Below are 26,155 nucleotides of genomic sequence, written 5' to 3' on the forward strand. Positions count from 1 at the left end.
GGCAGGTTCTTGCCCTGTTATCTGGGAACAGTTTGACTCTATCACTCCTGAGGAAGTGGACAGGATCCTAGGGAGTATGCACACAAGCACCTGGGTTTTAGACCCATGTCCCTCCTAGCTTCTGAAAGCTTCCCGGGAGGTGATCAGTGCTTCCTTACAGGAGGGCATAGTGCCCCAGCACTTTCAGTAGGCTGTGGCCTGCCCTCTTCTCAAGAAGCCATTGCTGGATTCCACCCTGTTGGATAATTTCTGACTTGTCTCCAATCTTCTCTTCTTGGTTGCTGAGAAGGTGGTTGCACAGCAGCTCCAGAGGTTTCTGGATGAAACTGATGACGAATCCGCATATAGACGAGAGGTCGAACGATTAGCCTTGTGGTGCAACCAAAACAATCTGGAACTGAACACACTCAAAACCGTAGAAATGGTGGTAGACTTTAGGAAAAACCCTTCCATACTTCCACCTCTCCCAATACTAGACAACACAGTATCAACAGTAGAAACTTTCAAATTTCTAGGTTCTATCATATTGCAAGATCTAAAATGGACAGCTAACATCAAAAACATCATCAAAAAAGGACAACAAAGAATGTTCTTTCTGCGCCAACTCAGTAAGCTCAAACTGCCCAAGGAGCTGCTGGTTCAGTTCTACAGAGAAATTATTGAGTCTGTCATTTGCACCTCTATAACTGTCTGGTTCAGTTCTGCAACCCAACAAGAAAGACACAGACTTCAGAGGATAATTAGAACTACAGAAAAAATAATTGCTACCAACCTGCCTTCCATTGAGGACCTGTATACTGCACGAATCAAGAAGAGGGCCGTGAAAATATTTACAGATCCCTCACATCCAGGACATAAACTGTTTCAACTCTTACCCTCAAAACGACACTATAGAGCACTGCACACCAGAACAACTAGACACAAGAACAGTTTTTTCCTGAAGGCCATCACTCTGCTAAACAAATAATTCCCTCAACACTGTCGAACTATTTACTAAATCTGCACTACTATTAATCTTCTCATAGTTCCCATCATCAATCTCTTTCCATTTATGACTGTATGACTGTAACTTTGTTGCTGGCAATCCTTATGATTTATATTGATATATTGACCATCAATTGTGTTGTAAATGTTGTACCTTGATGAACGTATCTTTTCTTTTATGTACACTGAGAGCATATGCACCAAGACAAATTCCTTGTGTGTCCAAACACACTTGGCCAATAAAAATTCTATTCTATTCTATTCTATTCTATTCTATTCTATTCTATTCTATTCTATTCTATTCTATTATCTAGACTCCTACGAGTCAGGATTCAGACCTGGAAATGGGATGATCTCTGCCCGGAGCTGAATGGGTGTAGTGCATCCATCTTTGCTCTACTTGACCTCTCAGCGGCTTTTGATACCACCGGCCATGCTATTCTTCTGCAGCAGTTTTAGAGGTTGGGAGTGGGGGGCTCTGTGCTACCCTGGTTCACTTCCTTCTTCTGTGGCTACTCTCAGCCGGTGTCGATAGGAAGTGAGAAATCCAGCCTTCGCCCATTGCTTTGCGGGGTCCCACAAGGTTCAGTACTCTCTCCACTCCTGTTCAACATTTATATGAAGCCACTGGGTGAGATCATCTGTCACCATGGGCTGAGGTATCACCAATATGCTGATGATGCTCAGCTATATGTCTCACCCCCTGGTGCGTTAAGTGATGCCGTGTCCTCCCTCTCGCAGTGCCTGGAGGCTGTTAGGGGCTGGATGGGGAGCAACAGGTTGAAACTAAACCCTGGCAAGACTGAGTGGCTCTAGGTTTGGGGTTTTTTGGTCCATGGAGAATTGCCACCTTTAGTCTTGGATGGGTTGGCACTGCCTCAAACAGACCCTGTGCGTAACCTGGGGTTTCTCCTGGAATCATGACTCCTGCTTGAAGAGCAGGTGGCAGAGCCTTTGCATAACTGCGGGTTGTGTGCCAATTACGCCCTTTCCTGGACCAACAATCCCTACTCACAGTCACTCATGCTCACCTCCCATCTTGACTATCTAAAAATCTGATAACTTTCCCATTGCATTAAGCAAAAAATAAACTACTTGATGATTTATTATTCCTTAAAGCAATGTTTTCAACAACTTTAAGCTGTGTGGATTTCAATTCCCAGAACTCCTCAGCCAGCTTTGCTTAAAGTTGCTGAGGTTGAGAAACATTGCTCTGGGAGGGGGGGGACTGTAAGCAAGAAGACTTTCTGCCATTTGTGGGAATGCAGTAAAATCTCAAAATTGGGGAATGAAAGACTTTAGCGAAATGCTAATAATAGCCAAGCAAAAAATGGTCTTCTCGTCAACTTAATATCATCCATCTGACTCCCAAGAAAAGTAGACATTCTCAGGAACTTTCAAATCCCAAAAGCAAAACTTTATTGGAGACACCATTTCAGCACTGAAGAATCAAAACCAACTCTGTTTTTTCCCCATGCAGTGCTTGTACAGTTAAATAATAGCTTCTTTCTCCCCTCCCTTGATTGGTCACATTGTCCAATTATGAATCAGCCTTATGTTGGAGAACAGTTCACTTTTCTGTTGGACACCTGCATCAGTGGCCTTGGTGGGATCTTGGCTCTCATGATCTGTCTCTGGTGCATCTGCATTCTTTCTACTCTTCCCTCCCCCAGTTCTTTGCCAAGTTGAATAGCAATAAGACCTCAACATTTCAAAATCAGTTTCAGCCTTGACACTTTAGGCTTATCGCATATATTCAGTGAGGGAATTAAAAAACAAAAGGCAAGAACTTTGCAGGCTTTGAGCTTCACCACCCACCAATATAAATACCTGGATATTCTTTTCCTTGAGAAATGGTTTGTTGAGATTGCGCTGATTCCCTTGCTTGAGATAAAATCTCCGATAAAATTCACATGCTTCAAAACAAAGAGAGAAACCATTATTTTATAAAACCATTATTTTATTATATAAAACCATTATTTTATTTGGCAAAATCTTACTTGTTCTCTAAATAATAAAATCAGTACCCATCAGCATGGTGGAAAAATTCGGTAGCCTGATATAATATTGTTAATGTAGAAGCTACTGTGTGCAATATAAAGAAACTTTATTTTTTAAAACTCTTTGTTGTCTTTTGAATTATGAAATCATCCTTTAAAAATGCTCATATCCTTGGAAATAAACATTCTTGAAAGCTGAAGACCAATCTGAAATTCAATACAAAAGCAAACAGTGTGTATGAATCAATTAGTGAATTGATGAAAAATATTTTCGGATGCCCTTCAAGATTTTCAAACTCCTTGATCCAAGAAGAAAAAATATGACCATTAACTGCCTCCCTCGACCCCCCCACTTATCTTCAGAAAAACAGAACAAGCCTTTGGAAATGATGGAGAAGTTGAAACTGTGAGAAGTATGTAGATTTTCTGAAGAAAATGAGCTGTGCCTGCTTTAAAATACGCTGTTGGAGTGTTAATGTTTACAAGGAATGTGTTGTTAGCATTTTATTTAGACGGCAAGCCCTGAGCTGACCTTGGAAGGCCTTGGATGAGATGTCTGCAAGGTTGGCCAATAAAGTCAGGATGCTTCCATGGTGATGTGAGCCATGCCCTTTTCCCAGGCAGTCTATATCCTGGTTCAAGTTTTAAAAAAAATCTGAAAGAAGACCAACCCTTTTTGTAATCTTGCTTCTCCAAAGGACTGAAAAATTGTGAGCTGGCCTCTTTCAGTGACACCGTCAGTTAGTCTTGCAGCCCTCTGGAAAATGGAGACGCTGGAAAGGAAACTGGGAAGTCTTTGCCAAATCCTCTGGAAAAAGAATTCTTCCCAGTGTGGCATCTTTTCAACTTCTTTATCATCTCTGGGATTGGCTTATGCCCGACTAGCCTGTGATCAGGAGAAGAGCATAAATGAGGTAAATACATTCTCTCCCTGAGTACATTTCATCCACCAACATTTCCTCCCTGAAGTGGAGCAGTCAATAAAACGACTGAGTTGGTTTTCCAAAATGAGATCCAGCATTTCCAATTTCAGTTGCCAGGCTCCCAACTGGGCCCGAGGGCTGCAAAGAATGGCATGAGTCTCCTTCCTTCCATCTCATGGTAGTCTGGAGCTTTGTAGCCCAGATCTGGCTGCCCAGAGGCCATTGAGGCCCTTGGGAGAAGAATGTCCCAATGTTTGCCTTCTGCCTTGTGAGAGACGCTTTCTTCACCAGGTTGAAACCCTTCTAGGAATGCAAGAGGACCAGGCCTTCTTGCTCCCATCATCACCACCAAAAGACGTTCTAAACAGCTTCCTCCAAACTCCATTGCCTGAAACCTTCCCCAAGCTCCCCCTTCCATCTTGCAGTCTGAAAATATGTGTGTATTTGCCATTTCCTTTTTAAACCGTTTAAAGGAGTTCAAAGTGACAGGTCAATTAATCAAGGGGAACCTTTTTCCAGCTGAGTAGCCCCCGCCCCCATCACAGGTGAAAACAAAGAGCAACAAGTGTCAGACCATTTCATTTCAGGGCCTCACTGAATTTAATGTCTGTTAACCCCCAAGGACTCCTGAACCGTTTGTGTTCCCCAGGCTCGTAGCCAATTCTTTCCTGCCCCAGATGAAGTCACGCCATACCTGTCCACCTGCCTGGCCTATTGCTTTACAATATTTGGAATAAAAATTGAATTTGGCATAACTTTTCCTGACATTGTTTGGAAAGGGACCATTAGTAGGTGTCAGGGAGCGATGCAAATTGCGGGGCTGTGTAATCTCTTGATGAATACTTTGTAATGTGGGCTTGTCAGCATGGCCACAAGGTTGTATATGGACCTGTCCTATCCCTCTGGAAGAAAATGTAATGGAAAATGTAGCTTAAACAAGGATACACAGATGGTAGCATCCACGTGATCTGGAGGGCTTTGGATGGGCAGCTTGTATTTCTACACTACAACTGGGACGGATTAAGCTGGAGCTGTCAGGACGAATAGGTTTGCCGTTCCTCTTCACCAGCTGCAGCTCAGGCCCAGTTTGACCACTGAGTGAGAGACAAGAGGTGGGGTTTTTGGGGGGAGGGCAATGATATATTTTATCACTGGGTTCCCTCTGACCTGGGGGCCCATAAGACTCCCCATTGCATGTACAGGTGCAGCAGCTGTGGCTGATGGTGACGGTGACGGTGGAAGAGTCCTATCTCGTGTCTTTCCCTTCCTTCCTGGGACCAGCAGCAGAGCCCTCCTGACCTTCAGTGGTGCGTTCTTCATCAGACTGTTTCTTTGGGAAGCTGAGAAAACCAACTTGGAGACTCATCACTAATTCTGGGCCCACAACAATCCTGCCTGGGAGGTTGGACTGGCCCAAAGTTATAGGCAGGCTCCAGGGTGATTTCAGGGAAAGGGGCCCATCATCTAGCTGTTTCTATAGTCAGGAGCAAAATGTTCACCACCATCCCAGGTCATCAGACAAGTCTCCTCAAAATTATGAATCATCATCATCATCTTGACAAATTATGACATCTTCATATCTGGCAACATTCTCCCAAACAGGATTCTAGATAATATTTCCAAAACTCTAAGATTTCGGGTGAGGAATGTGCGGGATCTTAAGAGTATGATGCAGAAATCTTATTAGATATAATAATTGCAAGATTCCCTCGATTAAAAAAGCAACCCATTTCATTTCCCTTGGATGCCTAGCCTATCAGGCAAGATTGCACAAGAGTGCCTGCCATCTGAGACTCAATTTAGCACCTGCTAAAATCCTTGCTTGAGCAAAGAAACTCTCTATGGTATAAACAATGCAAGATAATGAAGCCTCTTCCACATCCTTCTTAGGAAACTAATTTGGACCACTTGTGCTGGCTTCCAGATGCATTGCAGTTCCCTTCCCATCATCCCCAGCCAGGAGAAGCATCAGCATCTGGAGGTATCCTGGGAAAAGTGAACAGGCTCAAATTTTCTTGCAGGTACGACCTTAAACTAGAAAGTTCTGCAAAGGAGGGCAACCAACCCAACCTGTTCTTCCGTAGTCCAGGAATGGCAGAGCAGAGGCTGGGCTTGAAATCTGACGGATGATGCAGGCACTAATTTTTCATCCATGCAGTTACAAATGAAGGGTGGGAAATATCATACACAGAAACAAACAGAAATACCTCTTGAGTTAGCACACTTCCCATAGAAGGCCTGCTAGAAATGCTGTGGACATATCTAGATTTCAGTAAGGTATTAGACAAAGAATAGAATTCTTTATTGGTCAAGTGTGATTGGACACACAAGGAATTTGCCCCTGGTGCATAAGCTCTCAGTGTACATAAACGCAACAAGTGATAAATCATGATCATAAATTACAGTCATCATAAATCATAAAATACACAGGATACTAAATAAGCAATCAACATAAATCATAATAGGATACTAAATAAAAACAGTCAACATGAATCATGAGATACAAACAACAACATTATACTCAAAAGAAGCTAAGGAAATAGGTAATAAGATGAGAAGGTAATAGGTAATATTAGGTACTACAGCCCTGCTAGGTGGTCTGACATCCTAGAGCGTAGTAGACAGTGTTTTGGGAATCAGGTGTTCAGCAGAGTGATGGCAAAAGGGAAAAACTTTTGTCTTTGTGTCTAGTTGTTCTGGCACCCAATGCCCTGTAGCGACATCTTAGGGAAGAAGTTGAAGAGTTTGGTGTGGGTTTCCTTAAAAGAAAGAACAGATGTGGCTTGAAAGACAAATATCTCTTTCTGTGTGTTCTTCCAACATTCCCCACAAATTGCTGTAATAAGAATTACCTTTGTATAGATATAATCTGCCTTTATTTTCTCTGCTCTAAGGCTTGGATATTTTTACAAAATATAAGTGGATTTTTTTATTATTTCTCAGAATCTGAGTTCATATAATTTTGCTGAACAAAGAAGAAGTTTCAGGATTTTGTAAAATGGGAAGACGTTTTAAATTATCACCAAGACAAATTAAATCCACAGGGCAATCAAGACCCATGCTTTTCCATGGGAACTAGAGATGGAGACAATGAGAGTTTCATGATTAAGAGACTTTATTCTTTTACCTCCTGTCCTGGAAGTGATACTCAAAGTCCAAATCAACTGTTTCAAGGTTAGAACTAATGACTTTCCCCCAACTATTAATTTTTACATAATTGCTCTAACAAGGACACCTGTCTTCCATTTTGGAAGTAAGTTCCATTAATAAATAGGTGCATATATCCAATAACAGACATATATGTAGGCTGGATTATATAACATCTCAACAGGATTTCTCAACCTTGACAATTTTAACACTCCTCTGTTCATAACAAAATACCTTATGCCACCAGACTTGAAATCCTGGGTTTAGAAAGTTTAGAACTCCGCCGCCTTCGGCATGACCTGAGTATAACTCATAAAATCATCTGCTGCAATGTCCTTCCTGTCGAAGACTACTTCAGCTTCAATTGCAACAATACATGAGCACACAATAGATTTAAACTTAATGTGAACTGCTCCAATCTTGATTGTAGAAAATATGACTTCAGTAACAGAGTTGTTAATGCCTGGAATGCACTACCTGACTCTGTGGTCTCTTCCCAAAACCCCCAAAGCTTTAACCAAAGACTATCTACTGTTGACCTCACCCCATTCCTAAGAGGTCTGTAAGGGGCGTGCATAAGAGCACCAGCGTGCCTACCGTTCCTGTCCTAATGTTCCCTTTGATTGTATTCAATTCGTATGGTTATTTCATGCTTATACTTATATATATTGTTGTGTTTGACAAATAAATAAATAAAAAAGCTGTGTGGACTTCAACTCCCAGAATTCCACCAGCAACTCATCTTAAACGTGACAAAATTGAGAAACTCTGTACTAGATATGAGGTATATACCATGCCTAACTCACACATTTACTTGGGTGATGTTTTCACTCCAAAAGCAGAATGGCACAAATATGTACTTGCGAACAGAGGGAGAATGCCATAAAGGAGAGGGAGGTGGGTGATTCAAAAATGTGAAAAATAGGGATTTTAGAAGAGGATTGCTTAGAGCAAAGCAGCCAGTTTTGAAGATAAGGGCATAGATGAAATGAATGATGTATTGCACCGGTAATGAGAATTCTGTTTTTGCAGCCAAAATGAAAGATGCTAATAAGGGGCAAAGGGGATGATGGTCATCTGACATTTTTGAAGATACGAACCAGATCAGCCCTTTTCCAGTCCTCTGGTGGGTCCCCTGTTCTACAGCATTACATTCAGCGACTCCAAGATCACATCTGCTGCTTTTTCAGAACACGGATTTGTATTCAGCCAGGACTGAAGTTATTCCTTCCATCTTGCCTATTTTAACTTGTGTACCTATTTTATTTTTATTTTATTTTTTATTTTATTTTATTTGTGCATAAGAGCACAAAATGTGCCTACTGTTCCTGTCCTATGGATTCCTTTCATCATATCCAATTAATATAGTTATTACATACTTATGCTCATTTATATGCTTATATATTATATAGTTATTTTCATGCTTATGCTTATATATACTGTTGTGACAAAATAAATAAATAAATATCTCCCTCTGTGATGCTTTGACAGGTTGGACTTTTTCTTCCTTTTGCATAAAGACAACTGCAAAGAAGGAATTAAGCAGCTCTGCTTTCTCCCTGCCATCTTCTTGCTATCTTCTCCCATTTGTGGGCCAATCATATCTTCTGTTTCCTTACATATCCTAGAAAACGTAATCAAGGTGCAGATTTCTGAGCACCTAGAAATGAACAATGGATGAAGTATCTCAAGATTCTGTCTTGGGTCCAGTGCCCTTCAACCACTTGATCTAGACGAGGGGTTAGAAGGTGACCCATCAAATTTGTAGATGATGCCAAGCTGGGAAGAAATGCTAACACTTTTGAATCTAAATCTAAATTCAAGATTCAGCAGGATTTTGACAGACCCCCCCCCTCCCCAAACACATCCTAGATCTAACCAACCACTGCCTAACCAACACATACTTCATCCATAACGGACAAAGATACAAACAGATAGAAGGAGCACCCATGGGATTACCCCTCTCACCCGTCATCGCAAACCTATACATGGAATACTTTAAAACCAATGCTTTAGATAAATCTGAACTCCCACAACATGAACAAACGGGACGACACCTCCCGCCTACCAGACATCTGGAAACCAGCCTTGGTCAACAAATGAGTCCCAGCCACGAAAATTGACACTGGACCCAGGATAACACATGATGCCACCACCAATCATCCTCACCAGATTCAAACCCAAACCCATCCCACAAATGAAACCCAACCATCATCCAGAAGCCAGACCATGCTGGCACCACTGGCTGCTGTGCCCCCCTCTGATCCCCACACAAAGCAAGCTGACACACGCCAGGAACACATGACAAGACCTCAGACTCGGAGCCAAACCAGAACCCGGGATGCTGCATCACAGCCATTTGCTCAAGACATCACATCACAGAATTCCAGAGGCCACAACACCAAAGCTCAGGAACAAAAGACTAGGACCACACCCACACAGGATGCTATGAAACAGCCAACCAATCTGCAAACACCCACTCCATCTACCAATCAAGATGCAACCACACAGCCAACCAACCCGCTCACAGAAACACTCCCCACCTCCCCACCAGTATTTATAGAGAGACAGCAGCTCCGACCACACTTTGCTCACACAAGCACAAAGCTGAAAGCACCAGGCTGAAGATGATGAGTGAGACCTCATCAAAATGTCGCCAAGATACTCTCAACCTTACATGGGAAATGACTTGAATATGCCAAGACATATATATATATGTCTTGGCATATTCCCATGTAAGGAACCTTACACGGGAAAAGACCCAAATATGCCAAGACCTACATACCTATACCTGTGAAAACCTATGAAAACACACACACACACACACACACACACACACACACACACACACACACACATCCCCCATGTATTCTATTCTATGTATTCTATAATGGATACTTTCTTTCTCTCTAGATTATGGCTGGGATTGTGCAATTTAAACTCTAAATCTTGTTAACTAAATATGTTTGTTAGGTTTCCATTAAATTATGTCCCTTAAACATATTTATAGTTTAATTTGATGGCCCTCTAAACCAGGCATAGGCATAAGCGATACCACATGTTGAATGCTGTGCCAAGAATTCCAAGGCCTGTTTAACCTAAGCCATATTTTGCAACCCTGGTCACCGAATTTCAATTTCATGATCAAATCCAATGCTGCCATGCATGCAAGACATGGTGATGACCCCTTTCCGAGAAGAGCCCTTGCACTTCAGAACCTCAGAGAGTCAGCTAATTTGTTTTGCATTTCATAATTTGATTGGTACCAGAGAGATCCTCCTGGGAAAGTCCTATGAAGCTGAAATCAGGACCATGGAAAGCTCCCACAGGAACCCAAGCAGCTAGGTCACAGGGTCTCCATTGCCTATACTGGAGATTTAAGTCATTGGCACATGTGCTGCCCTTGGCTCCACTTCCCCAGGGGGCATCTATATTCCTTACATGGCTTGATTCTAAAGCTTTCTGTGCTGGCTCAGATTGGAGGAATTGCTAGCTATGTTCACGTGAAATCTAAGGAGAGCGGTAGGTCCCCTTCCTCTGGTTTATTAGATTCAGAGATCTCCTGGCTCCAAAGTAATTATTGGCAGCTTACAATTTAAAAAATAAAAACTAAAACAATCTAAAATGCCTAGCAGCAATGTTCCATATAACAAACCACTGATAGGGCTCTATCAGTTCCCTACTTGAAGACTTGAGAGAACAATAACAGCTTCCAAAAGCTCCAGGACATTGTAGGGTGGGAGTCGCCCATAATTCCAGGGGAAATATCATTGCAGAGGGCAGGAACCATGGCAGAGAAGGTGTATTTTCTACTTGTCCCAAAATGTGGGAGCGTTTAATTAAAGGGCATCAACTCTGAAGTGCACCAACTCTACTTAATTTGACTGATGGACCGAAACAATGGGGAGTCCCTCAGATAACCAGCCCTATGCCATGAAGGGCTTTATAGGTGACACCAGAACCTTGAATTTCCCCCAGGAGCCCACCATTAAACAGTACAGTTCAAGAAGCAGTGGTGCCCCGTCATGTATTGCGACATATTGAATAGTGCCAGTGCTGCTGCCTTCTGAACCAGCTGAGTTCCTGCATGGTTTTCAAAAGTGTGGTCTCCTTCTTTCCAATCCAGGAAGGGGTGCAGTCAGCAGATCAGATGAAGTTGTGCAAAAGCCCTCTCGTCCACACCTACCACCTGCTCTTTGAACAGGATCTGCAGCTCCAAGATGACCCCCAAATTGTGCTTCTGCCTTGATTGGTGAGTGTAACCTCATCCAAGACTAAAGAATAAAAATGACTGGATCCAGGAGACCCCAAATTGACCCCCACTCAGTCTTGGCAGGAGCCTGTTACTTCCCATCCAGATGCAACTTTGTCGGCAAGGAGAGCTTTATTCCTGAGAGAAAGAGAAAGAAGGTGACTGGTGGTTATGAAAGGAAGATCCCCTGCATGGAGCAGAGGAGAAAGAGAAAGTGCTGAAAGATGTAAGCAAGACAGACACCGGGGACAGTCAGATAATTTTGGTGAGCTAGTTTACAAGCACGGAGAAAAGCAATGCTCAAATTCCATAAAGAGGAAATGATGTTAGGAGTGAAGCTGGATTCCATGGGACTGGAAGTGAGGAAGGATATTAAACCGAAACCAAAAGATCTTCAGGAAACAGAGAATCAGTCTGCTCAGTTGGGAAGGGGGAGAGATTCCAGGTGAAGATTTGGATCCCTTGGGTCCTGTGGTAGGAGCTGACGTAAATATTTCTGGGCTGGGTGTGTGTGAGATAAGGTATCAATTCATGATCCAGTCATCTTTAGGGAATCAAGAGTGTGAAGTTTCCGAAAGATGCCCTAATTAATTCATGAGTCACGAGTTAAGCTAAACCGATTGAAAGTTGCAGGCTAGGGGAATCTGGGACTTACTCAGGACTAGCTAGCTGAAGAAAAGATATCTGTCCTCTTGAGGTAAAGATGTAGGAAGGATTTGTGACCACATTTCTTTGTTTTCAAGTCTACTGGCATGGATTCTGATATTTTGACTGCCTATTGCAGGGGTGTAAAACTCAATTTCATTGAGGGCTACATCAGGGTTGTGTTTGACCCCAGGGGCGCGGCTGGGGGGCATGGCCAAGGGGAATAGCCAGCTCAATGTCACTCATGTCAGGGGTGCCTATGGTGGCCCGAGTGCTCTGCCAGTGAAAATGGGCTCCCGAGCTCCATTTTCGGCCTGGCCAGATTCCTGCAACCCTCTGCCAGCAAAAATGGAGCTTGGGAGGGCTGCCCACAGCCCTGCTGAGCTCCGTTTTCACTGGCAGAGGCACCACAGGCTGGTCATTCACTGTTTCCAAGGTGGCCCTGCAGGTCAGATCTGGCCCATGGGCCTTGAGTTTGACACCCCTGGTCTGTTGTCTCAGAAAGTTTTCCTATTGTATCATGTATTTGTATTAGAAGTTTTATTTTCTCTTCTATAACTCCCGACTTGCCAATATCTCAAATTAAGTAACTTGGACCTCAAATGCCACGCATGAGATCTTATCATAACATTCAGTGAGAAACTATGTGTCAGCATTGCGGAAAACTCCAACTCCAATTAAAAACTCTGAGACAGACATCTTCTCAAAGTTCCCATTTATTAGAGTACATCTGGGAAAATCCGAATCTGAGAGTTCCGGGTTTTCCCTCAGAAAATCAAAATCCCAAATCCAGCCCCTGCACCCCTCAGTCCATCACATGGTCCAATCACCATCCGTCCCATCTCAAGACACCACTTCAACCACTCCTCTTCCAGATGCAGGAACACCCTGACCTTGACCGAAAAGAAGAATGCTATTATGTCTAACTCTAACCCCTCTACTAAATTCCCCACACCTACTTTCCCAGGTGCAAGAAAGTGGCAGCGTGGAAGCTTCCAGGGTTAATATGGCTTCCAAAGCTGACACTATGATTAATTTGATTATTTATGATGAAAAATGGGGAGTATTAGTAAAGGATATAATGATGCTGAGAGATTCTCATTGTGGAGTGGACCGTTTTTTGGCCAATGTCAACAGAAGATCCTGGGGGAAATGGACATGGAAGGAACTTAGAATAAGAAACAAGTTCTTTGTGAAACAATATGGAAAGTAGCTTTATCTCTCCACAAACGTAATGATTGGTGGAAATCAAGAAGATGAGGAAGACTCCTGAAACAGAAGGATAAGAAGTGTGTGTAGTTAATGCTAATACATAGTAAGAAGGAGGAGATAAAAAGAAATGTTGAAGTGAAAATATTGTGGATGAAGAATAAAATGGGGATGAGAGAAACGTGCATATAAAGAAAAAGACAGTTGCCAAGAAGGGGAGCAGGAAACTATTTTATATATGACAAATGCAGAAAGTTTATTATATGCTCAAAAGTGGAAAGGTATGACCATACCCATAACAGAGTTATGGTTGGTAAGGACAATGAAACTTGCAGAGATGGCTAAATTGATTACAGATTTGATCAGGCATACACATTTAGACATTGCCCCTATTGAACAAAGGAGGATTTACTTCTGAGTAAATTTATTTGGAAGAGTGCTATCTTATTTTGCTGGATGAGTTAACAAGATCATACGAAGGAGCTAGGAAAAATGTGCAATATTTAACAATTAAATTTAAGAGAAGAGAAAATTTTGGAATACAACATTTATTTGGATGCAAAGTTATTCTGGTGAGTTTTGCTGAATAATGTGAGCTGTGGGCAGTTTCCTTTGTTATGAGAGAGAGAGAGGGAGAGAGGGAGGGAGAGGTGGGAGCAATTCAGCATTTATTATCTCTTCTCAATATTAGACTGAATTGTTTTTCTTCAATATAAACTGTATAATTCTTTTTTTCATTAATTGTGCATATTTGCAGAGGCATAATTGCAAAATGAACTAGATGCAGATTTGTTTGCTAGGGTGTTCTTTTTTTTCTTCTCTTTGCTTATTTATGAGGATTTATAAAGACAACAGTCTTTAATAAATAAAAAATCACAAATGATCAGAATAGGATTTTTTTTATATATATTGAATGATCCTGGAAAATCTAAGTGATCATTTATACAAAGCTGTTTACCCTGATCACCAGGACTGAAATTTATGAGGATTGTAATGTTTTATGATGATTATAAAACTGTGCATATAGAACTGCTACTTCAGATTCTATTCAGCTACAATTATCACTCTACTTTCTTTTGTGGGTTACAAATTGACCACAATATTTTTAAAGTTAAGAATTCTTCAGTAGCATTGCAGATTAATATTTTTGTACAATCTTTTACATTAACTACAAGATGATATTTCATTTTACTCTCAGCTGAGATACTATTTTTTCTTTTTATCTGACATTTTGTTTTTCTTTTCAATTTTTATACATCTGACATTTTTTTATACATCTGTGGATTACAAACTATATCAAGAGGGCATCCTCAACATTAACCACAGAAGGGACCAAAAGGAGAAATAAGAAATAACTCCTAGAACTGGGAGGTGTGGCCAGCGTCGTGACGAGACAGTCGCGAACCCGGGAGCTCCGGGGGGGAATGCTGATATCCCCATTGTTATAGGGGTCCACAGTGGACCATAGCTGTCCTGCAGGGTGTCAAGGTTCCAGAAATACCTCTTCTGCGTAAAAGAAACTCAGAGACATTTCTTTTCCAGAGTTCTTTACTAGCATGAGGAGACTGGCACACGATGAGTGCAATTCCAAAACTGAAGTTCCGGATTCTTTTCCCCAGTTATACAAACCCCAAGAGTCCCACCCCCCTGACCCCTTTGATGGTCACATGGTCCCACGTTCTCCCAGTCCATTCGAATATCTTCTTGCCACTCTTCCTGCAGATGTGAACCCCATCCGACCTTGACCATCTAAAGAATGTTACCATACCCCTCAGCCCCCCTTCTTCCCCTCAGGGGAAAAATGTGGCAGCGTCTGGAAACCTAAAGTCTAATATGGTTTCCAGGCCTGACACAGGGACAGCAAAAAAGAAGGAACTTCCGGAGAGAACAGGGAAGTTTCAAATTCCCTGCAACACCGGCCTTTTAGTCTTCAACCCAGCGATGACGACATGCATCCATTACAAGCTGCCAAAGTCGGGACAGCCACATAAGACTGTGCTGGAGTGTTGAAGCGGTGAATTGGACAAAATATTGAAGCTGGGTGAGTGAACACCAACTCATGGAGGACTATTTTAAAATTGACAGTTGCCAAAAAAATTTAAAAACTCTGGAATACCGGCTAAATTGACAAGGACTGTTAATACAATAGAATAAAAGAAACGGAAGCAGTACCCAAAGACCTGACAGAAACTTGAATATTGAAATTGAAGTATAGATCCCTCAAATAAAAGGGGAAAATGGAACCCTTAATTAAAGCTGGGAATTTGGATAATTTGGAAGCTTTTAAAATTGATTAAAGATTACAAAAATGAAAAAATTGAGGACTTAAAATGGCAATTTGGTGGAATATCTCCGATTTTCTTTTTCTTCTATGGACTGGAACTAAATAAATTTTAAACTTAAATCTATTGGACTTTAAATGGGACTAATTGGAAAAAACAAAAAATAAACTAAAATAAAACAAGGCACGGCTCTAAGTAAAGGAAACAAAATGGATATTTTTACTAATTGTGGATTAGAATTGTGCACTGCAAAGTGACACCTAAAAGGCGGAAGGGGAAATTACAAGAACTCTGGCCATTGTTGAAAATCTTTTTATGGCAGTGATAAGACTGGTGAGATCCGAAAGGGAGGACTTTGTCAATAAACTGTTCGACCTTGACAAGAATATGAGCTACAACTTCAAAGAAGAGCAACCAGGATGATTAGGAGGCTGGAGGCTAAAAGATACAAAGTGAAATTACAGGAATTGGGTGTGTCTAGCCTAATGAAAAGAAGGAGTAGGGGAGACATGACAGTAGTGTTCCAATATTTGAGGGGCTCCTACAAAGACTAACGGGTCAAACCAGGGGTGAAATGTAAAATTTGTTACTACCGGTTCTGTGGGCGTGGCTTAGTGGGGGTGTGTAATGTGACCCGGTGGGCGTGGCTAACTTTTTTTTTACTTTTAAAAGCATTTTTTCTACAACCTCTTCGGCCGAACAGGTTGTAGAAAAAATGCTTTTAAAGGGTTCTGACGATCCCAGCTGAGCCGTGTGATCATCAGAGGCTTTTTTTTTTACTTTTAAAAGCATTTTTTCGGCTAAAAAAAATGCTTTTAAAAGTTAAAAAAAAACAAACCTCTGATGATCGTGCGGCTCAGCTGGGCAAGGGGTGGGGGAGGGATTTTTGCTACTGGTTCTCCAAACTACCTGCCACCATTGCTACCAGATTGGGCAATCCAGTCCAAACAGGGAGCATTTCACCCCTGGATCAAACTATTTTCCAAAGCACCAAAAGGCAAGACAAGAAACAATGGATGGAAACTAACCAATGAGAAAAGCAACCTGGAACTAAGGAGAAATTTCCTAACAGTGAGAGCAATGAACCAATGGAATAACTTGCCTTCAGCAATTTTGGTTACTTCATCACTGAAGGCTTTCAAAAAAAGACTGGACAGCCATTTATGAAAATGGTGCAGGAACTCCTGGATTGGACTAGAAGCCCCCTGAAGTTCCTTCCAAGTCTATTCTTCTATTTTCTATGTTCCATGAGAACAAAAACCATATCTATATTTATGACTGATTTTCTGGAAATCATTTTAAGGTTGCAATTTCCTCTTCCTTGTGACAAGAGCAGCCCTACTGACAAATGGTCCCTGAGAGGAATTTCCCCTGAATGTCCAATCCTGGGTGAGGGGAAATGCTAGATTCCCAAAGAGAGATGGATTTCATTCATTTCTAGGACTCTTTGGGATTTTTATTCATAGAACAGATCATGCACTTTTTGAACTTTTGTTTACTTTGTAGTTAAGGTACAGAGCTGGGAGTGAGAAAATCTTTGGGACTTCTCAGGAATGTTCTTGTGAGGTAAAATAAAGGGATATCCCTCTTGGAAGAAAAGTGGGGCCTAAATCTAACAATTTATATTTCATCCTTTTAAAAATCTTCCTTTGCCATTTCCATCTTTGCCATTGCAATTCTGAATTTGATTTTTCTTTATTCCAATGGAGCCCGATAATAAGGCGTGTGCCTCATGCAATAATGCTTGTGATTTATTAGTTATGGATTATTTTATGTGGCCTGCAGATGGCAAAACATGGTTGTGCCAAAGCTTTTACTCACCCAGCTGAAGCTAGCCAGCTGAAAAGATATTCCCTGTCAAAGCTCTTATTTCATTTCTTTTCCCAAAAGGTCTTTTGCAGGTCAAGGGAGATGCATGGTGTAATTGTGCGCAACTGACACTATGACATAGTTTGTTTTGATGTCTTTTGTTTTGTTTTTAAGAAAAGGATGGAGTCGTAATATTTCACAACAACAAACTATTTTTTTATATTGAGTTCCTCTATTTGAGACTTCTTTCGTGCTGCTGTGCTTCCTTTTCTGCAGAATTGGTCTCTTATTTGTAATCCTCCTCCTCACCAGAAATCCTTCAATGGGGAGCAAAGAAATGGTTGAACAGCATCGGGTTGACTGGCAGCTCTGCGTGCTACAAGATAGGCAACATGGTGCTGAGGAATAACATCCCCCTCAGTCGAGGGTTAAGTTGTGGGTCACCATGCTGGAAAAACAACAAAGAGTCTTGTGACACCTCAAAAAGAAATCTGTTTCTTGGTGCGTAGGTTTTTCTAGTTCCCAGTCCATTAGAACAGGGGTCTCCAGCTTGGCAACTTTTAAGACTTATGGGCTACAATTCCCATAATTCCCCAGCTAGCATGAGCCTGCCTGGCTAGGGAATTTTGGGAGTTGAAGTCCACAAGTCTTAAAGTTGCCAAGTTTGGAAACCCCTCTATCAGAAGATTCATTCTGCTTGTATAGAAACGTAGGTGGTCAGAAATTTCAGACGGGCAAGGGGGAGGGGCGTTAGAAATCTTCATGGGGGAGGGGGTTTCTTGTTCCAGATGTTCCAAATTCAGATGGAAAAATCCAAAACTTCTGGGGAGACGTAGTTCTAATTGCTTAGAAGAACATTGCCAAGAAGAACATAATCAAACAACACTAACATAACTGGCCTGCAAAGCTTCAGAGATTCCTCAATTTACGATCACAAGGTACCATTGGGACAGAACTTCCTTCACTATGTGATGCAGTCATTAAGCAAGTCATGCACAATTTTACAGTTTTTGCTGTGGTCATTAAGCAAATTTTGCATTAGTTAAGCGAATCCAGCTTTCCTTACTGACTTTGTTTCTCAGAAGCCAGCTGGGAAGGTCGCAACTAGAGATGGCAGGACCTGGGATGCTGCAACTATTGTCAACGGGTGCCGGTGGCCAAGTGCCTGAATTTGACCATGGGGATGTTGCCATAGTCATAAAGCACAAGGACTGGCTATAAGTCACTTTTTTCAGCACTATCATAACCATAATCAAAGGAATGGCCATAAGTTGGTAACTCCCTTCATAGGGCAGGAAAGAGAGACAGAATGGCCTCTTCCGTCCGTTGATGATCTGTCCCCTGGGCTGTCTCAGGGCAAACAAGACAATAGGCCTCCACTAAGTCAGGCTCCCAAGTTTGGCAGAAGAGCCCAGCCCTCTCTTGCAGCTCAAGTTACCCTTTTGTAGAGGGAGGTAATTTCCCTGAAATAATATCACAAGTGGGAAATTTGCATGCTCAGGAATGGAAAGGCAACGGTTGTGTACTGCAATTACTACCTATACATCACCACAGTATAGAAATGAAAAGTGCTGGAATGTGGCCAATTAATCTCTTTATGTTCATAAACTACTTGGGGATTCATCAACATTGGGGGAAAGGGTGTCAAAATTTAAAGATGATGTGAACAATCACCTCTTCCAAAATTATTTAACCATGCAAGGCATTGGAAGAAAAATCTGGTCCAGTTCCAGTCTGGGAGAAATAAAATGGAGGCTGACTAGAAAGAAGGACTCTGTTTATTGATGAGCAGAACCAACAACAGCATGCAGTTCTAGGACAGCTGACAAATTGGTTTGGTGAGTACATGGATTTTTACAGGGCTCGGAGATGTTCCAGAGGGTTGTCAATGTAGTGAGCCTTGTGTCTTTTACTATTCTAATGGTGGTGGGTTAATCTTATTCTGTCCTAAAGATCATGTCCTGTACTTAGAATTTGGGTGGGGGATGCAAATTTTAATCCCATCAGCTGGAACTGAAGTTGTTTTGTTTTTGAATAGGCTGGTCTGGATTTCTCAATGGGCACAAAATATCAGTCTCTAAAGAGTTCAGGCATCTGCGGAGGCTGTTGGTGCTGCTTTCTGCCTTCGTTAAGATTTTTTCTCCATTTCTCCTTTGTGGAAATATAATAGTCTGCCTCTTTTAATATTCCCCAAAACATTTCATCCTCTGGGGGGAGGCTTCCTACAAAGGCAACAATTTTATTGTGGGGAACATCAAATTTTCTGTGGGTGGGGAGTTTCCTGCACCCTGAATATGGTATGGCTCAGTTTTTGTGAGCAATTAGTTGACCTGATCATTTTCAATTGATGTCGCAAAACAAATTAGTGTAGCAAAAATATAATTAAAAAGGAAATATTTCATGACTATGGGTTCTATTATCTGTTCCCGGTTGATGGGCCCAATGACAGCTCTGAAGAAAGAATCCTGGTGGGAGAAACTCATTGCAACGAGACACAACTAGAAGAAAGCAGGACCTTCCACCTCTGGGCCTCTCAGAGTCTTAAATGTCTCTTGTTTTTCCTGAAACAACATAGCTGTGGATTGATAACCAGCTGTACCTTTCCCTGAGCCATCAATTATTCTTTCTCTCCCAGCTCTGCCAATATCCCACCAGCGCAGGAGTCCAGCTCCAGCTGCTTGCATTAAGTAAGCTTTGGCTGATGATAACAAATGGAATCAGAAACAGCCTTTGCATGAAATAACTGCATGGTCTGGTGATCTACGGCAATTGCTCAGATATCTGTGGAGCCTTCCTCTCTGCTTTTGCTGATTAGATTTATTTAGCAGTTGCTGATTTGTTCAGCAAAAATAAAGTTCACCGTCTTCTACCCAGCTATGCTGAAAGCATTCTGGCACGTTATTTCAGGAGGGGGGAGGAGGGGGAGAGACCCCGCAAATCAGATGAGAAGCAGATGGGAACAATTTCCAAGGCTTCATCACTGATACCCGGGAACCCATTTCTTTGCATTTCCACAGTTTCTGCATTCCACCCCTCACCCCACCACCCCATGACTGTGCTCATGGCACCGGAATGGCAGAGCGCACTTGTTCCCACCTCAGGAGACCAAAGGGGCACAATTGGACCAATCATTGTCCAGCTCTTTGGTCTGCTTTGTCCTAAGCTTTAATATGGTAGCTTCCACTGTGGATCTGAGCAATGGTGGCGCATTGGTTGGAGTGCAGTACTGCAGGCTACTTCTGCTGATCACCAGCTGCCTGCAATTTGACAGTTCAACTCTCAACAGGCTCAAGGTTGACTCAGCCTTCCATCCTTATGAGGTCGGTAAAATGAGGACCCAGATTGTTGGGAGAAAGAGGCTGACTCTGTAATCTGCTTAGAGGGGGCTGTAAAGCTCTGTGAAGCAGTATTGCTATTTTGTGTCTTATGCAAAGGCAGCCATGGTCTATGGCTTCTTAGCATGTTCTACCAACCTGGCCCATGGCGACTGGTTCAGTAAGCTATTATGAAACCTTGTCTTGACCCATAGAAATCTAGGCTGTCTCTTCTGTAAATACTACTTATAGGATACAGCAGCGGACTGATTTGGAAAAGCTTAAACAGGATTGGATTTAAGTAGAGTTGGGAGACCACCAGGAAATGTCAGGGTTAGGTTGAGAAGAAAACAGAAGCCAACCTATATTGCTATCAAGAAAACTGCTTTATAGATGGCATTTAGATCCTAAAAAACTTTCATGTATGTATCCAAATGTGAAAGCAAAATGTTGGAGATGTGATTGTGAGGATGCTACCTATTATCATATATGGTGGACTTGCAAAAAAGTTAAAGCCTTTTGGATTAAAATATGGTGGATTATGCAGAACATTTTGAAAAAGAAGATCAAGTTTGTTCCACAGTTCTTTTTATTAGGAATAATTCCAGATTGCACTGTTATAGAGACAAAACTGATTTTGAACTTAATACCTGCTGCAAGACTATTGATTGCACAATATTGGAAGAAAGAAGACTTACCTACAATTGGAGAATGGATTAGTAAAGTATCAAATTTAGCAGAAATGGCAAAAATTTCTGCCTACTTGAAAGACTGTACACAAGAAAAATATATTTTGGAATGGAGGAAGTGGATTGATTATATTCAAAATAAGTATCAGATTAAAAAATATCAATTAGTTTTTGAATGAAGTTAGGAATTGCTATGTATTAGTTTAAGAAAGAAGGGAATTGATAGTGTGATGGTGTGAAATGGAATATGTTTTATGTTATATTTTAGATTATGTTTGTTAGTTACAATACCCTGTATTCTGTTCTGGGAAGTCTCGGGGGGGGGGAAATGGGGGGGGGGGAGGGGAAGACTATAAATTGATTGGTTGCCATTGTACAGGAATAATGGTAGAATTAAACAAGTTGGAATGGTGTAAAGTCAGGACTGCTCGGTAACCACTCCCAAAGGGAAAGGGTAAGGAAAGAGGAGTAAAGAAGGAAGAAAGTAGGTAGGCAGGTGGGTAGGTAGGTAGGAAAGAAGGGAGGGAGAAGAAAGGATAGGAGGAGAAGAAGGAGGAGAAGATAGAGGGTTAGAAAGGATGGTAGTGAGAAGTGGGAAAGAGGCGGGGAAGTAGGAAAGCGAGGAGAAGGATGGTGGGGAAAGTTGAAGAAGGATGAGAAGGGAAGAAAGGATTAAGGGAGGGAGTGGTGGTCAAGCAGCCCTGATTGAGTATAATTTGAGTATAGGATCAATTGTTGGATAAGTGATTGTATTATACACTGGTCAAATTGTGGGAATTATTATGGAAAATAAAAATTTTGCCCTAAAAAAGAAAAAAAAGAAAACTGTTAATGGGGCTGATCTCACCACGTCAAGGGAAGTATTCCTGTAATTCATGTGGAATGTGCAGTTTGTTAAAGTTTGTTTGTTTGTTTATTTATTTATTTATTTATTTATTTATTTATTTATTTATTTAATCAAATTTTTATACCGCCCTATCTCCCGAAGGACTCAGGGCGGTTTACAGCCCGAAAGTCTGAAATACATCTTCAATAACTTCATAAATGATTTAGATGAGGGAATAGAAGGAGAAATTATCAAATTTGCAGATGATGCTAAACTGGCAGGAATAGTCAACAGATCAAAAGACAGGCTCAAGATCCAGATGGATCTTGACAGACTTGAATGCTGAGCCCTAACAAAACGAAATTCAGTGTAAAGAAAAGTAAGGTTTTACAGTTAGGCAAGAGGAATCAAATGTCCAGGTATAGATTAGGTGAAACCTGGCTCAATAACAGTAACTATGAGAGAGATCTTGGAGTCCTAGTAGACAATCACTTAAACATGAGCCAGCAACTTACAGGAGAAGCCAAAAAAACAAATGCAGTCCTAGGTTGCATTAACGGAGGGATAGAATCAAAGTCACATTAGTACCGCTTTATAAAGCCTTAGTAAGACCACACTTAGAATATTGCATCCAGTTTTGGTCACTATATTATAAAAAAGACGTAGACTCTGGAAAGAATGCAGAGAAGAGCAACAAAGATGATTAAGGGTTGGAGGCTAAAACATATGAAGAACAATTGCAGGAATTGGGTTTGTTTAGTCTAGTGAAAAGAAGGATCAGAGGTCACATAATAGCACTGTTGAAATATTTAAGGGGTTGGCACAAAAAAGAGGAGATCAACCTATTCTCCAAAGCACCTGAAGGCAAGACAAGAAGCAACAAGTGGAAACTAATCAAGGAGAGAAGCAACCTGGAACTAAAAAGAAATTTCCTGACACTGGAAACAATTAACCAGTGGAACAGAAGTTGTGGGTTGTTCATCACTGGAGGCTTTTAAGAAAAGATTAGACAACCATTTGTCTCACCTGGTATAGGGTCTCCTGCTTGAGCAGAGGGTTGGACTAGAAGACCTCAAAGGTCCCTTCCAACTCTGTTATTCTGCAAAAAATACTCATAACCATTTAATTTTAAATCAAAGGATTTGAATGCAAAATAGCATCACTTTTAATTCAAGGAACTATTCTAATGCTCTGCAGATGTCTTGGAACTAGACTCCCAGAAATAGCAGTCAGCCTGGCACCCAAATCCTTGGAAGGATTGTCCCAACACATCTGGAGAACAAAGGCTGGCTGACAGAAAAGGCTTATTGTGTGGACTCTACCACCCTCTGCTGACTTCCTGATGGAACTGCCTTTTTTCCTTTTGGCAGGCAAACCAGAGGTCAAAGGTCTCTGCTGACAATATGCTGCAGCTGATGGCCAGCATGAAGATTAGACAGGGCAAATTGGTCAGCAGTTCCCGGGTCTTGGTTTGGTCGGCTCTGTCAATCTGAATTCCTTGTCAGTTTGATACTTCATAACAAATTGACAAGGCAGGGGGGATTTTATACACCTCAGAAGCTTTTCCAAATTATTTTATTTTATTTTATTTTATTTTATTTATTTATTTATTTATTTATTTATTATTTATTTATTTATTTTGTCACACAGTATATATAAGCATAAGCATGAAATAACTATACAATATTAGTATATATATAAGCATGAGTATGAATTAACTATATTAATTGGATATAATGAAAGGAAACAATAGGACAGGAGGCACATTTGTGCTTTATGTACATTTCTGCTCTTATGCACACTCCTTACAGACCTTTTAGGAATGGGGTGAGGTCAATGGCAGATAGTTTTTAGTTGAATCTTTGAAAAGAGACCCTGGTAGTGTATTCCAAGCATTAACAACTCTGTTACTGAAGTCATATTTTCTGCAATCAAGAGAGGAGTGGTTATTTATTTATTTATTTATTTATTCATATTTTTATACTGCCCTATCTCCCTAGGGACTCAGGGCGGTGTACAGCCATCTAAAAACAACATAAATATACAAAGTAAAACATTAGTCTAAAAAACTTATTAAATAGGCCGAATATTTAACATTAAGCTTAAATCTATTGTGTGCTCGTGTATTGTTGCAATTGAAGCTGAAGTAGTCTTCGACAGGAAGGACATTGTAATAGATGATTCTGTGAGTTAAACGCAGGTCATGTCAAAGGCGGCGGAGTTCTAAATTTTCTAAACCCAGGATTTCAAGTCCGGTGGCATAAGGTATTTTGTTGTATTCAGAGGAGTGGAGAACTCTTCTTGTAAAATATTTCTGGACACGTTCAATTGTATTGATGTCAGAAATGTGGTATGGGTTCCAGACAGTCGAGCTGTATTGTAGAATTGGTCTAGCAAATGTTTTATATGCTCTGGTTAGTAGTGTAGTGTTTTTGGAAAAGAAGCTACGCAAAATTAGGTTTACAATTCTTAGAGCCTTTTTTGCTATGTAGTTCCAATGGGCTTTGGCACTTAGATCATTTGATATGAAAACTCCAAGTTCTTTAACAGGGTGGGGGTCATCTGTAAGGTAATGTCCATCTAGTATGTACTTAGTTTTTGGGTTCTTTTTTCCAATATGTAAGACTGAGCATTTGCTGGTTGAGATTTGGAGTTGCCAAGTTTTAGACCATTCAGACACAAAGTCAAAGTCTTTTTGAAGGGTAGCTGTATTGTTGGTGGTGTTAAATAGTTTGACATCATCAGCAAAGAGAACAAAATTACTTTTAATATGGTCACAGAGCTCATTAATGTATAATATGAAGAGTGTTGGTCCAACAACAAGGTTGGTACCTTGCTCAATAGTAGTACCTGTGGGAGGGATCTTGGAGTCCTAGTGGACAACCATTTAGATATGAGCCAGTAGTGTGCAGTAGCTGCTAAAAAAGCCAACACAGTTCTGGGCTGCATAATCAGATGGATAGAATTAAGATCACGTGAAGTGTTAATATCACTTTATAACACTTGGAATATTGCATTCAGTTTTGGTCGCCACGATGTAAAAAAGATGTTGAGACTCTAGAAAGAGTGCAGAGAAGAGCAACGAAGACGATTAGGGGACTGGAGGCTAAAACATATGAAGAACGGTTGCAGGAACTCGGTATGCCTAGTTTAACGAAAAGAAGGACTAAGGGAGATGATAGCAGTGTTCCAATATCTCAGGGGTTGCCACGAAGAAGAGGGAGTCAAGCTATTCTCCAAAGCACCTGAGGGTAGAACAAGAAGCAACGGGTGGAAACTAATCAAGGAGAGAAGCAACCTAGAACTAAGGAGAAATTTCCTGATAGTTAGAACAATTAACCAGTGGAACAACTTGCCTGCAGAAGTTGTGAATGCTCCAACACTGGAAATTTTTTTAAAATTGTTGGATAACCATTTGTCTGAAATGGTGTAGGGTTTCCTGCCTGGGCAGGGGGTTGGACTACAAGACCTCCAAGGTCCCTTCCAACTCTGTTATTATTATTATTAAGAACTAATATTAATATTAACTATTATTGCCTTGGGGAACGCCACTTTTGACAGGAACAGGATTTGATAGGGCATTGCCTATTTGACCACTTGTTGTCTGTTTGACAGGAAAGCTGTTATCCAATTAAGGAGGGGTCCGGAGATGCCATAGGATTTTAGTTTTAGCAGAAGTTTATCATGTACTACTGAGTCAAAAGCTTTACAGAAGTCTATGTAAATTTCATCCATTGCTTTGCCTTGATCAAGATTTGTAGTCCATATGTTTTTGCAGTGTAGAAGTTGTAAATTACAGGATAAATTTTTTCTGAAACCAAATTGTTTATTAGAGAGTAGATTGTTCGTTTCTAGGTGGAGGGTAATGGATTGGTTGATGATAGATTCCATTACTTTGCAGGTGACGCAACATAGAGAGATTGGTCTGTAATTTTCAACTAGGCTGGGGTCTCCTTTTTTGAAGACTGGGGTGACCGTGGCTAGTGACCAAAGTTTGGGAAGGGAACTGGTCGTGAAAGCTTTTTCAAAGATTATGCTTAGGGGTTCTGCTATATTAGTGGAAAGCTTTTTTAAG

The 26,155-nt window shown here is 41.1% G+C and overlaps 2 long non-coding RNA genes across 3 annotated transcripts in view; one reads left to right on the forward strand and one right to left on the reverse strand.

The window, feature by feature from the left end:
* Positions 1–3,288, reverse strand: part of LOC131204955 (uncharacterized) — a 48,633-nt gene extending 45,345 nt beyond the window's left edge. The window contains exons 1-2 of the long non-coding RNA XR_009156685.1: positions 2,985–3,288; positions 2,815–2,900 (exon numbers count right to left, since the gene is read on the reverse strand). This is a non-coding gene — a long non-coding RNA (uncharacterized LOC131204955). The remainder of the gene's footprint in view (positions 1–2,814; positions 2,901–2,984) is intronic.
* Positions 1–8,493, forward strand: part of LOC131204954 (uncharacterized) — a 42,953-nt gene extending 34,460 nt beyond the window's left edge. For both annotated transcript variants that reach the window (XR_009156683.1, XR_009156684.1), the window contains 3 exons: positions 5,110–5,214; positions 5,798–5,928; positions 8,087–8,493. This is a non-coding gene — a long non-coding RNA (uncharacterized LOC131204954). The remainder of the gene's footprint in view (positions 1–5,109; positions 5,215–5,797; positions 5,929–8,086) is intronic.
* The last annotated feature ends 17,662 nt before the right edge of the window (positions 8,494–26,155 follow it).

Source organism: Ahaetulla prasina, chromosome 11 (assembly GCF_028640845.1).
Source record: "Ahaetulla prasina isolate Xishuangbanna chromosome 11, ASM2864084v1, whole genome shotgun sequence".
Taxonomy (NCBI): domain Eukaryota; kingdom Metazoa; phylum Chordata; class Lepidosauria; order Squamata; family Colubridae; genus Ahaetulla; species Ahaetulla prasina.